An 18,476-nucleotide genomic window follows, 5' to 3' on the forward strand; every position below is an offset into this window, starting at 1 on the left:
TAGTGGGTCAGGGGTTGGAGATGGTTACAGAAAATGGAGAAAATGGGAAATAAGCCAGCTGTTGTTTGCTGACGACACTGTGCTTGTAGCAGGATCGGAGGAGGGATTGAGGAAGTTATTGACAGAGTTTGAGAAGGTGTGTGAAAGAAGGGAGCTGAAGATAAATGTGGGCAAAAGTAAGGTGATGAGATGTACAAGGGGAGAGAGTGACAACAAGTTAGAAGTGAGCATTAAGGGTAAGAGACTGGAGGAGGTGGATAGTTTTAGATACTTGGGTGCGAATGCGGTAGTAAAGGGAGGAGTGGTGATGGATGTAGAATGTAGAGTGAGAGAAGGGAGTAAATGCCTTGGAGGATTAAAAAGTGTAATGAGAACTAGTCCAGGAGCATTAGCTCAAATATGGCTTCAACCCGAAACAAATTAGTAACAAGCTGAAATATTCAGATAGTTCTTAAGAGATCTTTCTTAATAACATACTAAAAGTCCCTAAGAATCCCCATCAAGGGTTTTGAGAAATTTAAGATGGCGTCCAAAATGGCCAATGATATCATATTTTGTTATATCTCAGGTCTCAGTCAAAATAGAAACACAAATGAAGTATGAAAATATTGGTGTTCAGACCCAAGGAATTCAGTTATGTCAATGTATGTGTAATAAATAGAGCCTGTATCATGTTTTTGATTTACAAGTACATTCACAGATGTTGTAACAAGTAATTCTGAAACGCCAGAAAGTTTTTTTTATTGATACATGTAAAACCATGATTATCAGTTGATGAAAGTGTTAGCCTGATTTATATGTTGTATGTGATGATAATTTTTTTCAGAGTTCAAGATGGATTCGTGCTTTATTTACAACGAGTTATGCATCAAGGATTATGTACAAGTAGGAGCCAAGGGAAGGACAACCTTAGTAGCAGCAAGGCTGGAGAGGAAGGATGGACTTCATGAAACCTTGGAGATGCAGAACCCACTGACAATTTACATCGCCTGTAGGAAGGCCTACACCCGGGAGTCCTCCATCAGGTCCGCGAAGAGGAAGTCAGAAGAACCTGTACCACAAGAGGAGGTTCAGCCACCCACCCTAAGATAAAAAACTCCAAAGCTTGACATCACCACACACTGCTTGTTCTGCTCTGAAGTACTGCCAACTAGTAGCAAACTTACTACAAAACGGAAGATGACCAGTAATGTGGAGACAATACCCTTCAAACAGAACATCTTAGACAGGGCAAAAGAGAGGAATGATGAATGGGGAGAAATGGTTGCCAAAAGAATGATTGAGGCATCCTCTGACTTGGTTGCTGCTGAAGCCGAATATCACCGTAATTGTGCCCAAGATTTTCTCAGCAAATCTGAAACACAGAAATCAGTTGGCAAGCCACCTGATGCTCTGAAGCAATCTGCCTTCAATGAACTTTGTGCTTATCTGGATGAAAATTATGAATGTCAGTATGCTGTGTCTGACCTCATGGAGATGATGGAGACATTCTTGCATGGTGAGGAGGGCAGACAGAGCAGCAGACAAAGCAGAGGACAATGAAAGAATAATTGAAATGGCTGCGTCAATTATTCGTGATGACATTCGATTGTCTGTATTTGACCTTAGTGAATATCCCAGGTTGGAAGATACTGAAAATGGGTTGTCTATGATTCCTGGGTCTCTGAACCTCTTTCTGCACAAATTGTTGGACCCAAAGGGCAAAAACACAGGTGTACTGAGCAGGCGATGTACTGCCATAACCCATTCTGTTATTTCTGCCTACAGATCAAGGTCTTTCATTCTAATGCCATTGCACTGTACATTCATCACAGATATGCCTCTCGTAAGCTGATAGATATTCTCAGCAGTATCAGCTTTGATGATGACTACAAGGAGGTGTAGAGATTTGAAAATGGCATGCTGTCTGGCAATGAGCCCTCCTATGGCCTCAATGGCTTCACCCAGTTCATATTTGACAATGCCGATTTCAATGTGGCTACACTGACTGGACACAGCACTTTCCATGCTATGGGAGGCACAGCTTGTGTTACACCGCCAGCAATTGTGGAGAAATCAGCTGAAGTAGTGGTTACTTTTGGGCAAATACCCATCAAGACCTACAACAAGCCAGCAGTTCCTGGTTTACAGTCAGTCACAGTAGCACCTTTGCAGATCTCTGACAGTCAGGGACTATAAGCATCATCTCTTGATTCGATTTGCATGCTAGGGTTCATGTTAGACCTGAAACCATGCCTACCCTGGACTGGTTTTATGCAAACTGTTCTGAAAAGTGATGAGTTTCAAACCTCCAGAATTGAGACTCTCCCATTCATCAATCAGGATCCAAGCAACCCCAGCACTATCTACACTGCCCTGTGCTTTGCACAGACACAAAGTGAGAAGCACAACCTCAACATCTATCCAGTAACATTTGACCAGCCTCTCTATTAAAAGGGTTCTGAAATTGTTGCTACTTCAAAAGACTTGGACAAAGTGATAGTGGTCAAACCTGCAACAATGCAGCACAAATGCCATCCTTCATTGATGATGATGAAGAGACTGAAGCACCAAGACCAGTTTCTCCTGAAACTGATGACGAAGACGATGCCTAAGACCATCGTCTTGATTTTGATTTATTTATTTATTGATTGATTGATTAAAATAAATTCTATAATTAGGACTACAGCTAAGCATTTTATGTCTATAGTTAAGGTAATGGCTAAGTGTTGTTTCTTGCTACTGGCATAACTTTTATGGTATAATGTGTGTATGTTCAGGTTGATAAACATGTATTTTGTTTTTCTTTTGCTAATGATTCCATTTAGAATTCAGATAATCCAAAAGTTAGTTAGAGAATTGAACTCCTTGACCCAAAAAACATTTATATTGACTTACTGTTTGACTTCTTATAATGTTTGGGTCTTGAAATATGATAAAATCTAAAATTGGCTGCCATTTTGGACGCCATCTTGAATTTCTCAAAACCCTTGCAAGGGATTCTTGGGATTTTTAGTATGTTATTTGGAAAGGTCTTCTGAGTACTTCCTGAAAATTTCAGCTTGTTACTAATTTGTTCCGGGTGAAAAGCTAATACTCCTGGACTAAAATAAACATCTGGGGATGGATGCTAAGAGGAGGTTATATGAAGGAGTGATTGTACCAACAGCACTGTACGGGGCAGAAACATGGAACGTAAGAGAGGAAGAGAGGAGTTTGAATGTGTTTAAGATGAAATGTCTAGGAAGTATGATAGGGGTTACTAGGCTGGATAGATTGAGAAATGAGGAGGTGAGGAGGAGAACAGGGGTGAAAAGGGAGCTGGGAGATAGGGTTGATGAAAGAGTATTAGGATGGTTTGGACACATGGAAAGAATGAGTGAAGAAAGATTAGTAAAAAAGGTGTGGAAGGCAGAGGTGGAAGGAGTGAATATGAGGGGGCGTCCTAGGATGAGATGGATGGATGGGGTGAAAGGGGCTTTACAAAAGAGAGGAATGTCTGTTGAGGAAGGACGGGAGAGGACAGAGGATAGGGGTGAATGGAGAAGGGTTGTGTATAGATGATGCTGTGATACATGAGGGGGAGTGGGTGGGGGATGGGAGGCGAGGAAGTATGTATAAGAAAAAAATTGACGCAGCCCGAAGGGACTTCTCCCCGTCTTCTCCTTTTCTGCATGAGGGGACGGAGAGGAAGGGGTCGCCAAATTTATGAAGCGTCCTTGCTGTGGATGTGCTGTGTCTTGCGACACTGTTTCTGACCCAGAGCAGTGGACAGGATGCAGGGATGACCCGTCATCCAAGAGGTGCCAAGATGGGAGGGAGGGAGGAAGGTGGAGGGGAGTGGAATATGTAGGGAATGGAGTGGGTGGGAGTGGTTTCTATGCCTTTTTCTTTTTGGCTACCCCCCGTGTAAAGGGAAAAGGCCGTTGGTATATGTATAACCACTTCCTACCTCCCTTCCTTGCATCACAGTATCATCTATACACAACTATTCTACACTCGCCCCTGTCTCCCTTGCGCAACAGACATTCCCCTCTTGCTCAAGTCCCTTTCCACTTTATCCATCCATCTCAACCTCGGTCGTCCCCTAAAATTCACTCTCCCTACCTCTGCCTTCCACATCTCTTTTACTAATGTTTCTTCAATCATTCTTTCCATGTCTCCAAGCTATCTCGATACTCTTTCATCAGCTCTATCTGCCATATCCTTTTCCTCCTCACCTCCTTGTTTCTCACTCTCTCCAGCCTTGTAACCCCTACCAGATATTTCATCTCAAACATATTTAAACTTTTCCTCTCTGCCTCTCTTAAATTCCAGGTCTCTGCCCATACAACGCCGTCGGCACAAGCACCCCTTCATATAGTCTCCTCTTAGCATCTATTCTCAAATGCCTATTTCTCATGACAATTCAAATAGTAACCAAGGATTTTTTGGGTGATATTAGCGTCAGGACATAAATTACATCACAGAATCGAAACTCGCAGCCTCATAGTAACCGGTAATAATCCTCAGGACCTCCTATATATATTTCTCTTAGAAACGTTGGACTGTCTGTGTTGAGGGGGAGAGGAAGGAGGGCTTCCTTGGGGGGGAAGGAGAGGAGGACAGGGCAAAGGAAGAAGAAAAGATGTTATTATTGGTTACAGTTAACCAGTACTTCTATCCTTATGAATCATACGCCACTGTCGTGCGTTATTCCATGTTTTTTTTACCAAGGTTTTCACGATTTCAATGAGAAAAGATTAAAAAAAAAAAAACAAAAAAAAAAAACACGATAAATACTACTTGACTAAAATTAAGGACCTGAAGCTGTTAGAACACTGAATTTATCCAAAAGTAAATTTAGACAATCCCGCCAACTGCGTATTTAGTGAGCACCCAAACGATATGGTCTAATACCTATTATTTTTTTTCTACATATTTTGAGTTTCCTTGGGTGTCTGTTTGTTTCCTTATCACATTCTTTATTTTCTTATTTGCTTGTTTGGGTGTTTGTTAGTTTCTTATCACTGTCTGTGTATCACATTACACCACATTATAACCACCAGCCAATCATCTGCTCTTAACAAAAATTAAACCCTTGATGATGAAAGTATTGTAATGGACAAGAAAAAAAAACCCTGATTTATCCTTTACAATCTAATAATTCAATTGAAATATAGAGAACCTCTTGTGAATAGTTCATTGTTCAATAAACTGAACAGTGCCAAAATCCAAATGGCACCTGTTCTTCATAAGAACATAAGAATGAAGGAGGCTGCGAGAGACCATAAGGCCGACAATAGGCATTTCCATGTTCATTACCTCCTATCGTCGTATCGCATCCAGGAAGTCCTAGAAAGCACCTTCGGCCCGGAAGAACAAATGACCAAGATAAAATCTCTACTCCCTCTTCCGCACCATCCTTCTCAGGTTCATCTTACATCGATAACAGAACTCTGGGCTTCTTTTTCTCTCTTATTTTTTTCTTCTTCCTCTTCATCCTCCCCTGTTTTACTCCTTCTCCTCCTCCTTCTCCTCCTCCTCCTCCTCCTCCTCCTCCTGCTTCAGCACTAATTGAACTGCAGACTTCTGTGCCTTCTTCCAACTCGTTTTTACTTGCTCTTCTTTTTCTTCTTCATTTCCTTCTCCTACTCCTCCCTTGTCCTCTTGTTCCTCCTCCTACTCTCCTCCCCTTCTCAAACTATTTTTCCTCCTCCTCCTCCTCCTCCTCCCCCCCCTCCCCTCCTCCCCCCATTTCTCCTCTCTCTCCTACTCACTTTTTTTCATACATACATACATACATTCACACACACACACACACACACACACACACACACACACACACACACACACACACACACACACACACACACACACACACACACACACACACACACACACACACATATATATATATACATATATATATATATATATATATATATATATATATATTATATATTGCTATAATTGGGCAGCAGTTCCTCTTTTAGGTAAAAATGTCATTAAAATTTGTAGCAGCTTCTGCGTTCACGAGTTTTTTTGCTGACATTCTCGACTTTTCTTATGCTGGCGCACTGTGTCGTGCTAAGTTCTCTAATTACCTGGACAAATAGCATTGGTGGTATAGGTAAAGGCATGGAAATTATCTTCTTAATTTTTATGCAGAGCTTTCGCCTAACTGTAAGGCATCTTCAGTGCTAATCATTGCAGTGTGTGTGTAATTTGGGAGTTTTAGGCTCCCACGGGCTTTGATTGTGAGCCCGTTTGGTGGGTGATTTGACTTATGAGTGTGTGTGGGCCCAACCACACACACTCATACATTCACAAGATGTGCATACGTATATGAAATACGTATGCACATCTCGGTGAATGCACCCTTCCCAACGTGAACTGTATACGATGTTTAGTAGTGAGTAGCAGTGTTGTAATTAATTTTAAGAAAAAGAGGGGGTGATTCAATGTATGAGTGGTCGTGGTTTGGCCACGACCACCCATACATTTACCGGATGTGCATACCTATGTGAAATACGCATGCACATCTCGGTGAATTCACCCTTCCTGACATGAACAGAGTACAGTGCAAAAATATAAAAGATTTATAGGGTGGGCTGACACTCCACCAGCCGACGCAGTTCATAATCGCTAAGGTGGCGGCATAGGCGACGCACAAGACCCTCAGATGTTGTCGGAGGCCCTCTCCTCAGAAAAGCAGTTGCGGGGCAATGCTTGAGGTAGTGGTCAAGGGTGGCTTCAGGGTGGCGGCAATGTTGACATCTTCTTTCTTCGGTCGTGGGGTTGTTCTTGATTTGCCAGTAACAACGGTCCTCCAGCCGCAGACGGAAGAGCAGAGTTTCCACCTTTCTTGGTGTGGAACGAGGAAGTATAAGGGGGTCGTATTCTGTGACTGCCCTGTACCACCTCGCCCTTTCTGACACCTCTGCCTCCAGTCTGTGCTGAAGGAACCGTTGTACCTGGTTAAGAGCCCTGGTGCGTATGCGCAACTGATTTCTGCTGAGAGGGACGACAACATCGACTTCGGGTCTTTGGCGCGCCGCTTCTGCTGCGGCGTCAGCTAGCTCATTTCCTGGGACGCCCATATGGCTCGGCACCCAGTTGAGCGTAACACTCCTGCCTCGCTGGTGTAGCTTCAGCAGGGGTGCTAGGATGGAGGTCAGTAGGCGTACGTTGTCGCTGGGCTGTGTTGTATCTAAGCTGCCTCTCAGAGACTGTGAATCCGTGTGGATCACCACAGGACCAGTTCATGATATTAGAGCATGCTCTAACGCTCCTTGAACTGCTATGGCCTCAGCTTGGAGAGTGGACGCATGATCAGATACTCTCCTGCCGAAGGTCAAACCATCCGTCACGAAAGCAGCCCCCGCACTACGGGGCCTGTTGGGGTCTACGGAGCCATCCGTATAATAGACCGCCATTCCAGGTTCCGATAGTGCGTGAATGCCTTGTAGGGCCTGCGCTAGTACTCTTTCCTGATCACATAACTTCTTCTTACTGGGAAGCTTTGTGACAACGAAGGTTGCAGGTATCGACAGCCATGGTGGCGGGGGCTTGAACTCTGGGTGTGGAGAGTCCCTACCCTTCTCAAGGAGAGTGCTGGTGAGCCTGAAGGAGTCCAGGATCCCAGCCGCCTGTGATAACCAGGTATCGGAGTGGATAAGAGTATCCACCCGTCCCAGAGCTGTCACAAGGCTCTGACTCAGCTCAGTTATCCTGGGGCTCTGGACTATCTTGGCAAGAAAGTCGACCTCCAGCCTTCTGACCTGTTATGTTAATGAAGGCAATGAAGCCTCCATTTGGAGGTTAACGATCTTAGTCCAAGGTTGAGCTCTCAGGATAATCCTTGCTGCGGCATTTTGGCAAGGCTCCAGGTCTTCAAGCTTGGCAGTCGCCACATTTATGAGAGCTGGGGCGGCGTAGTCCACCAAACTGCGGACTGCGTGCACATAGAATGGGCGAAGGACCCGATGCGTGGCACCAAGTGCCTTCCCCGTCATTGCTCTCATAACTGTAGTTCTTGCCTTCAGTCTCTCCTTGAGATAGGTTAGTTCCTTCTGAAAGGTGGGCCTCTCATCAATCCAGACCCCCAGGTACTGATACTGGTAAACCCAGTCCAGCCTAAGGTCCTGGATGGTGAGGTGCTTCCCTTCTTTCCAGAGTCTCAATGCCATGGCCTTCGATTTTGTAGGGGAGATCTTTAACCCTAACCTGCAACATTCCGTCTCCACAGTGCTTAAACAGTGCTGAGCCCTGTTGAAGCACTGCCGCTTTCCAGTAATTATGAGCGCAATGTCATCTGCATAGCAGATGACCTTGCACCCATATGATAGAGGTAGTTCCAGAATGTTGGAGACAAGCACATTGAACAGAGTGGGGCTGAGGACCCCTCCCTGTGGAGTGCCATTCTCCAGCATTCTGGCCTCTGATATATGACCTTGAAAGCGTACTTTCGCAGACTGGTGACTGAGATAGTCAGCAATCCAAGAAAGCAGCTTGCCTTTTACGCCCTTGCGAGCAAGGGTGTCTAATATCACAAGTGGACTGGCCAGCTCAAAAGCCTTTTCCAAATCCAAAAAGACCACGATGGACTGTGTGCCACTGACGGCATTGAGGAGTGTTGCTATACTGTTTGCTGTGCCAGTGCCCTTGCAGTAAGCATGGATATGCTCATGCATTGGGCCCAGTTTCCACAGCAGCCTGTTTAGCACCATCCTCTCCGCTGTCTTCCCCATGCAGCTTGTCAGGCTGATGGGGCGGTAAGCACTAGGTTCCTTTGGCTTTGGAATTGGCGTTATGATTGCCGTCTTCCAGGCTGTTGGTAGCTTGCCAGTCATCCAAGACGCGTTTATCACCCTTAGAAGTGCCTCGTCACCCGCTGGCCCAAGGTGGGTCAGCATGGAATAGGTGACGAGGTCCTCTCCAGGTGCCGTGTCTGAGCATGTCCTGTGCGTGACCCGTAGCTCCTGAAGCGTAAAGCTAGCGTCAGTATCATCCGATCGACTCACCATGTCCTCAACACTATGACACCTCACTCCTTGGAGGTCCTGCAGTGTGTCTTGAACACACTGCGAGAGTGAGGTGCTGCTGGAGCGAGAGACAAACTCCTGCACCAGCCGCTGTGCCTCAGTATTAGGGGCATGATGAGTGCGTCGTGGTTGAGTCCTGCCAGTAGCCTTACGGAGCTTAGACCACAGCTCTGCTAGGGAGGTGTGAGCGTTAAAGCCCTCACACCATTCAAGAAATTGAGCTCTTCTGGCATCTGCAGCTATGACGTGAGCGTCATGAACTGCAGCGCGCAATTTGGCCAAATTGGTCTGAGTTTGGCGCCGTCGGAAAACACGCCTAAGCATGTTCACCCGATGGTTGGCCTCTCTCACCTCGGGGGTATGATACCAGCTGTTTTTATGTTTTCTGGGGGACTGGCGAGTCTTTGGGATGGCTCTGTTGGCAGCCACCTGAAGGGCTGCAGAAAAGTCAGCTTCTAACGTTTCCACGTCCTGTGGTGGAACGTAGGACGCTGCCCATTCTTCAACAGACCTCTCAAACACTGGCCAGTTTGCCAAAGCTGTCTTCCACCTGGGAACAGGTAATACAGCTGGCATGGGTGGTGTATCCCGTATGTGCACAGAGACACCGAAGTGATCGCTAGTGACAATAGGATGCCCCTCCCAGGTTACCCTAGGGAGGAGAGTGGCCGTCGCCAAGGTCAGATCAAGTCGTCCACCTTGCACGTGCGTCGGATTTCCATCATTCAACAACGCAATGTCAGGGCATTCATCTAATACGCAATTTAAACGGTGCCCAGCGACATTGAGCCCATGGGGCGACATCAAAATATCGTGATGGGCGTTAAAGTCCCCTCCTAGGATGAGGAGCCTGTCCGCAGCAAGAGTACACACTTCTCCAAGTTCCAGTTCCGCTCTTTGGCCCCTGTATACATTGTAGATGGTGTACGTTTCGTGGGCCTGATGGAGTCGAACCGCAAGAACTTCTACACCATCCCCACATGATACAGGATCCGTGATCTCACTGCAGGGAATGGATGATTTGACTAAGATCATGGACCCCCTAGCAGTGAGTGAGCGAGGGAGGGAGAAGATGCAATATCCCAGAAATCGCACCTCGTCGCTCACCAATGTCTCCTGGAGAAGCATGATATCGTAATCATGCTCTTGCGCATGCGCAAGGAGATACGAGCTTTTGCTGCGGAACCCGTTTATGTTCCACTGTAGCAACCTCAGGTGACTATTGAACAGGGTGAATGTCTTCCCTGTCAGTTTCCATGACGGTCTCATCTTGTCCTCCCCGGTCAGACGACAAGATGGGTTGCGACTTTATAACAGTGGAAGCATTTTCCTCCTCATCAGAAGAGGAGTCTTCAAGCCTGAGTGGAAATTGGCGTTGGGGCCTAGCAGACGAGAATTTCCTAGTCTTGGAAGATGTGGGTGTAGCTTTCCCAATGGTAAAAGTGGGTGTGGCGGGCTTGGGAGGAGTGGAAGGGGAGGAGGGGGAGGTTGAGGAAGAGGAAGAGGTAGTGGAAGAGGCGGGGGAGGAGGCAGGAGAGGAGGAGGTAGAGAGGGAGTGAGTCCTCTCCTTTCGCCTAGGGTTCCTCTTCTCTTTTAGGAGTTTGAGCACGTTCTTGACGGCCCTGTCCACCATCACTAGCATCTTGTCTGGGTCGCTCTCCCCAAGGGTCGTAGCGACTTCAGAGACGACGCCAGTCACAATCAGGATGATATCATCCTCCCTAAGGGGGATGACATCGGACGGATATTGAGGTGGAGGGGACCGTCGGTCCTGTGCTCGTGGGATTGGTACTGGGGGCGTGGGTTTGGCTTTAGATTTGGGGGTGGGATTGGGGGCAGGCGTGGATTTGGAGGTGGGCGAGGGTTATGAGGCGGGCACGGGTTTAGAGGTGGGCGTGGCTTTTTTGGGAGCTGGTTGTGTTTTCGTGTTAGTCGGTGTTGGAGCTGAGTTCAGTGTTGGAAAATGCTCTTGATTGTTCAGATCAGGAGCACTGTGTGTAGGTGGTGGTGGGGCTGTGGTAGGAGAGTGTTTCCTGCTGCCCCATACAAATGTTCCTGGTGGGGCAGGTATGAAGTCCTGTCGCTTCTCTGTCCTTTCCTTAGAGGCAATGGCCTGCACTTTACGCACTGCGCATGAGGTATTCCAGGCGTGGTGCTTCTTACTACAGTCTCAGTGCCAGCCTTGAACTTGTTAAGACAAGTCTCAGTGGCATGAGGCATGCTGCAAATGCCGCACTTGGGCTGTTTCGAAGTGCACCTCGCCCGGTGATGACCATAGCGCTGACACCTGAAACAACGGAGAGGATCAGGGATGTACGTTCGTACATCATACCTGCCATACCAACCCAGGTCAATCTTGTTAAAAGGTTCGCCTTTAATCGTTATAAGTACCTGGCGTGTCGGCGTCTTATCCCAGCGACGTATTCTCGTGGCCGCGATTACCTGAGGATGGTCCTCAATGGCCTCAGTCAAGTAGGAGGTCGGGTAATCGTGTACCACGAGTCGATGCTGCCGGTCTTCCGGGTTAAGACGCTCCAGGTTCACCGGCTTACCATCGAGAGATTTGATCCCGTCCAGCTCCTCAACGAGTTCGTATGTGCTTGGTAACAATAGCACGTTACCGTCGCCGAGGGGCCGGAGGGACAAAAGCTTGCCACGGAGAGGGCCCTTTTCTAGAGCTCGCACCACCTCAAAAGCAGTGTCGTACCCCGCCGAGGGTACGACCTTGAGGGTGTGGAGCTTGCCACCCTATGCACTAACTGGGGCCATCACGATAGCAGCTTCATCCTCTGGTGGAGCCGTCGAACCTGGAGCGCAACGACGCTTCTTCGACACGCCAGTCCAAGAGTCAGTAGCCGCTATGGCGGCACTGATACCGAGAAAAATCTAAGTTGCTCGCAACAAGTTCGTGAAAAAAAAAGGCGGAAATCTAAGGGGCGGGGGGAGCGGGCGTTACTAACGGTTGGTGCTGATTCGCTTTACGAGACCTGTCTACCTAGCAGCAATCGATCAAACACGAGGCCCGAGTACACCTAGAGCGTGCGAGACCGGGCTTTTCTTGGTGTAGGGTTCCCTCCTCTCCCGCCGTAAAGGCGATTTTTAAAAGAACCGCAAGGGCTACGCCGATCGTGCAGGGAGAGTTATACAGGGCATAATCCTGCCAGAGCGAGATTCCATAGAGAAGGGGGAATTGCCTAGGGTAGCAGTACGTTTCGGTATGTGGCGTTAGCACGACAATCAGAGCTAGCGACTAGGGTGATTGTGGCTAAAGGAGTCCAGATTCACGTGGTGAGACAGCGCAGCGGGGGTGTCCTCTCGTCGTGAATAATCTTTTCTCTACGGAGTGCAGTGTGTGGGAAATTATTATAAATACACAATGCTTTGCTTGTGGTAGTCCTTCGGTAACGAAGATGACGTACTTAACCCCTGAATGATGATTAGTAAAAGGATTAGAATTGTAGTTACAATAAAAACAATAATAGCAGTAGTAAACAACAGCATTAGCATTAATCATGGTTTAATGGTTATTCCATCTTTGGTATAGTTTTGATATCAGTTTTAGGATCTAGTTTCTTTGAAGGTGAATTCTTTGGTGGCTTCTTAGGCCAAACTCGGAGGCACAGATCCTACCGCAAGTGGGACAGGGAATTCCTTGTGCTGGGTCAACAAGCCCTCGTGCCATGCGTTCATGTCTGCGGTTTTGTCGCTCGATCCTGATATTCGTGCGAGCGGCTTCAAATATGTCGACAGCCTGATGGACTGTTAATCAACAGCTTTCTCGGTCACTGGCCAGAGTTTCAAGTTGGTCAACAGAGATGTTGCATTGTTTGAGGGTGGCCTTTATTTGGTCTTTAAACCGCTTTTTTTGGTCCTCCCGGAAAGCGGTTTCCATCCCTCAGCTCGCCGTATAGTATTTGACGTGAGAGGCGACATTCAGGCATTCTGATCACATGACCGATCCACCGGAGCTGGCGACGTACTATCATTGATTCAATACTGATGGTTGAAGCATTTTGTAAGATAGTTACATGAGAGATTCGGTCACGCCATGTGATGCTAAGGATAGTTTGAAGACAGCGTATATGAAACCCTTCAAGTCTTCTGATTTGGGCCTTGTATAAGGTCCAAGTTTCACTGCCAAATAGTAAGATGGATAGACAGATTGCCTGATAAACCTTAATTTTAGTCTGCACAGTTAGATCACGGTTTAGGAAGACGCGTTTGGATAATTTTCCAAAGCTTGAGCTTGCCAATCTAATCCTGGTCTGGATTTCATTTTCTGTGTCACAAGTTGCAGAGAGAATGCTGCCGAGATACTTGAAAGACTCAACGGTTTTCAAATCTTCACCACCGATGGTTAATGGTGGTATTGGGACGGCGGTGTTGTGTTATATTGGGAGCACCTCAGCTTTACTGGCATTGACAACCAGACCACCTGCTGAGTAGATACTATTTACTGTATCCAAATTTCTTTGAAGAGATTGAGGGTTAAGTGCAGGGTAGGCGGCATCATCAGCATATTGCATATCAAAGACATAAGCAGTGCGGGCTTTTGTCTTAGCCTTGAGACGCTGGGAGTTGAACAGGTTACCATCAAGGCGGTAGTTGATGGCTACGCTGTCGTTTACATCAGATTCATACCTTGCAAGTAGAGTAACGGCTGCTAGATATATGTTGAAGAGGGTAGGTGCAAGAACACACCCTTGTTTGACACCAACGGTAACAGCAAACGAGTTCGAGATATTTCCGCCCATACAGACACGGGCAGTCATACCATCATGGAAAGCCCTGATGATGGCCATGAATTTAGGTGGGCAGCCACATTTAACCATCACCCTCCATAACATTTCCCTGTTGATGGTGTCGAAAGCTTTTGCAAGGTCTACAAAGGCTATGAATAGATCTTGGTTCTGCTCTCTGCTCTTTTCCATCAGTTGCCTAGCCACAAAGATCATGTCAGTGGTACCTCTGTCTTTTCTGAAGCCACACTGTGATTCAGGCAGGATAGTCTCTGTGACAGAGTCTAGTAGACGGAATAAAAGTATTCGTGCAAATACTTTGCCCGCAACGTCAAGCAGGGATATCCCTCGATAATTCCCGCATTCCGATTTCTGGCCTTTCCTTTTGTAGATCATTACAATCAGGGGGTCCTTCAAGGACTGAGGTATGTAGCCAGCCTCCCAGAAAATTTGAATCATCAAGTGGAGGCGTTTCATCACGATGTGGCCACCAAACTTGAAGAGCTCCCCCGGGATTCCGTCAGGACCTGGTGCTTTATTGTTTTTCAGGCTATTGCAAGCCTTTAAGGTCTCGGTGAAGGACGGTGTTAGGTCCAGATTATTAAGTAATGGTAAGTTAGGAAGCCGATCAGCGAATGTAGGGTCTATGGGGTTGTTCTGGTTTAGAAGGCTGCTTAGGTATTCAACCCAGCGATCTAGAATGCCATTTTTGTCTTTGATTCAGCATATTGCTGGATTTCAACTGCTTTATTGGACCACCATTGATTTTGTATTCTACGAAGGGCCCTTTGTGCCTCCTGTCTCAGTGCTTTGAACTTTTGTTTGAGCAAATTTGAAGTTGGATTGTTTAGGGCAGCCAAATGGGCATTGTTTTTCCTCCTTAGGAGATCTAGGATGTCTGCTCGACTTTGGTCGAACCAATCTTGGTGGTTGCGAGTTGAGAATCCGAGGGTATCTGCTAGGGTGAAGTAGATCGAGTCTGAGAAAGTCTTCCAGTCGGATTCAATTTGTTCAGGAGTTGGGTTAAAAGTAATTGGTTCTGGTAGTTGGGAAATAATGCTGTGGAGTGCTGTTTGGAGTTCGGTCAGCTTATCCTGATTATGAAACAATGCTCGGTAAAAAAAATTCTTCTTAGCTTGCTTGCGTATTGGAGGGCGAATTTGGAAAGACACAATAGACCGAATTAATCTGTGATCCGTCCAACACTCAGCGCCTCTGAGGGCTCTGGTAATCAAGAAGTCTCGGAGATCAGCCTTGCGAGTTATTATGAAATCAATTTGATGCCAATGCTTGGAGCGTGGATGCATCCAAGACATTTTGTACTTGTTAGGGAGTTGAAACACAATGTTCGTTATGGTGAGGTCATGAGTAGATCAAAGATTCAATAGTCGAATACCATTGGAGTTCTCCTTACAAGTTCCGTGGCGTCCTATGACTCCCTGCCAAACATCAAAGTTGGATCCAACTCTGGCATTGAAATCACCCAAAATAATTACTTTCTCATTGTTTGGCAAGTTGTGGAGCAGATTGTCTAGCTCTTCATAGAACCTGTTTTTTTTTTTTTATCTCGTCCGGAGATGGAAGTGTGGGAGCATAACAACTAATTAGTGTGACAGATCTTTGTTTCATGAGGGGAAGACGCAAGGTCATAAGGCGCTCATTTACACCCACAGGGGCTTCAGGGAGGCTGTTGAGCAGTGATGTTCTTACTGCGAACCCCACACCATGAATTCTTTGGGAAACTTTTGGTAACCCCTTCCAGAAAAATGTGTAGTCAGAGCCCACTTCCTGTAACGAGTTCTCATCAGCCAGTCTGGTTTCACTGAGCGCTGCAATGTCGACATTGTATCTGCGAAGTTCAGATGCAACAAGTGCAGTGCGCCTCTGAGGTCTGTTCTGATCATTGGTGAGTGGTTGGTCCATCAGTGTCCTGACATTCCAGCATGCCAGTTTCATTTGCTTTTGCTTGTAGTTTCGACCGCGCCAGAGATGCCTTGGTGGGGGCGGTTACCCACCACAGGTTTGGTGGGAGATGAACAATGTTTGGGCCTCCTTTTCTCGGCCCCTCCTCCATGGAGGTGAGCAGTGTGGCTCCCTAAAAAGGGCTGCTCAGTCATACAGCCCGCTGCCTCAGGGGGGTATCATCTCCACAGTTGCCTAACCCCCTACGACTATCAGGACAGTACCGCCATGCGTGCAAGAGGGGAGCTAAAGACTTCCAGACACATCTATGTCCTGTCCCCGTCACCCCCAACTCTCGTCGCCACAGGACTTGGTTGAAGTTAGGAAGAAAGTGAAAAATAAAGAAGTAAAAAATATGGAAGTAAAGAGGATAAGGAGACCTGCGCACGGAAGAGATTTAGGTGCAGAAACGGCTGCGCCCTCAGGCAGCTGCACACACTTGACCACAGCAACAACTAGCACCTGATGGCAAGGGGGTCCCAAGACAATCAGTAGTTGTGTGCGGCTGCAGTGCCATGCCAGAGCTCCGGACACTAGATGGAGACTGCCTACGCGTTGGCACAACACGGGCAAGGGGGAGGCTTAGTTATAAAGGCGGCCTCGACTCGCCTGGTGACCCTGTTAGACAGCTTTAAGGAAAGTTTTAGTGTCTGGGTATTGCCAGTACCCAGCCCTTTCCGCTCAACAGAGCTAACGCCAGTTTGTCCGCGACTGCTTATTTGTAGTGGCCGGAAAGGTCACTGACTTATTCGCAGCTAGCTATAACATCGTATGGCCGATCCCTTATCCACAACCGAGGGGAGGCGCCCGATGGGGGATGGTCGCCCCACACGGCGACCATCCCCCAATACACAGATCACAAACACTTCAGTGCTGATCCGGTTGGCCAATCAGGAAGCAGGACGCGTAGACCCGCCCTCGGGCCTAGCGTCTGTGAGCCGAAAGTGGAGTTCGATGTCTTTTGATGTGGGGATAGTGAATGGGTCCGGAGTCTTTCTGTTCATGGTAGGGTTTTTATTTTTTATGTATAAGGCTTCTAGGATATGAAGGCGTGTGTGGTTTGTTTCCGTCTGTAAAATAGTGATGCCCTCCTCCAAATTCTTTTTTTGTCAGTGGGGTCTGATGTACGTCTTCGTGGTGTCGCTTGATAGCACCATTGGAGAGGTGAAGGGTGAGACGCCTCGAGACCCTGCTCGCGGACGAGTCTAAATTCCAGAGGATTTCGAGGAACCCCGTCGAAGCCCTCAAGACAAAAATCAATAAAATCATTGACGCCGTGAACGCCGACATGGATGGGGTTAAGCTGCAGAAACTTTCTGGGGATTTCGCCCCGGGCTACTGCTATGGCAACGTAAAAACTCATAAGAAGAACAACCCATTGCGACCCATCATCTCTCAGATCCCAACTCCTTCCTACCATTTAGCCAAAAGATTGAACGCCCTCCTAACACTTTTCATTCCTAAGGACTACAGCATTGAGTCTGCCGCTGACTTCTTGTCCATCCTCAAAGGCGTCGATGCCGAAGGGGATATTGCATCCCTCGACGCGGAGTCTCTCTTCACCCACGTGCCCGTGGATAGGACCATAGATTACATCGTACAGGTAGTCTACCCTGAGGGTGGCCCTGCAAAGCTGAAGATCCCCAAAAATCTCCTACGCCAACTGCTGGAGATTTGTACCAAGGAAGCCCCCTTCTATGGTCCCAATAAACAACTCTACAGACAAGTTGATGGTGTGGCTATGAGCTCGCCCCTTGGAGTCCTCTTCGCCAATATTTTCATGGGGATGGTGGAGAGAGAGGTCTTCAGTACTACCAGTAAGCCTCCCATATATGTTCGTTACGTAGACGATATTTTCGTCCTCGTGAGGGATCGTAGGGAACTTGAAGACCTGAGGAGCAACCTACAGCGCGTCTCCGGCCTATACTTCACTTCAAAGAACAGCATCAGTAAGCAGCTCCCTTTCCTAGATGTGAAGGTTGAAGCCAGTTCTCAAGGTTTTAGGACCGGAGTATGTACCAAGCCCACCAACCCAGGACTCTGCCTCAACGGTAACAGTGAATGCCCTCAACGCTACCGGAGGTCCACAATCGACGCCTACGTCAGAAGGGCCCTGATCCACTGTAGCGACTGGGCCTGAATCCACGCAGAGCTCGACAGAGCGATGCAGGTACTGGTAAACAATGGCTTCTCTAATAGAGAGGTGCAAATCGCCATCAACAAGCACCTTGATAGATGGTATTCAACCCCAGCAGAAAAGCCAGTAGGAGAAGCCAGGATAAAAAATTTCTACAAAGACACCATGTCCACCCATTATAGAGCCGACGAGGAAGCCCTTAGAAAAATCATCTACAAAGACTTGAAACCCACCAACGACAATGACAAAATAGATCTGGTTATTTTCTATAAAAACATGAAGACATCCCAACTCCTTATCAAGAACAACCCCTGCCAGAGGACACCGGAACTTCAACGTAGCCATCTCGTGTATGAATACTCCTGCAGGAAAGGGAACTGTGAAGCCCTCAATGAAACATACATAGGGATGACTACGACGAAGCTCACGAGGCGCCTCACCCTTCACCTCTCCAATGGTGCTATCAAGCGACACCACGAAGACGTACATCAGACCCCACTGACAAAAAAAGAATTTGGAGGAGGGCATCACTATTTTACAGACAGAAACAAACCACACACGCCTTCATATCCTAGAAGCCTTATACATAAAAGATAAAAACCCTACCATGAACAGACAGACTCCGGACCCATT

This window comes from Oratosquilla oratoria, unplaced genomic scaffold, assembly GCF_046742065.1.
Source record: "Oratosquilla oratoria isolate Oo_2021 unplaced genomic scaffold, ASM4674206v1 SCAFFOLD55, whole genome shotgun sequence".
Lineage (NCBI taxonomy): Eukaryota > Metazoa > Arthropoda > Malacostraca > Stomatopoda > Squillidae > Oratosquilla > Oratosquilla oratoria.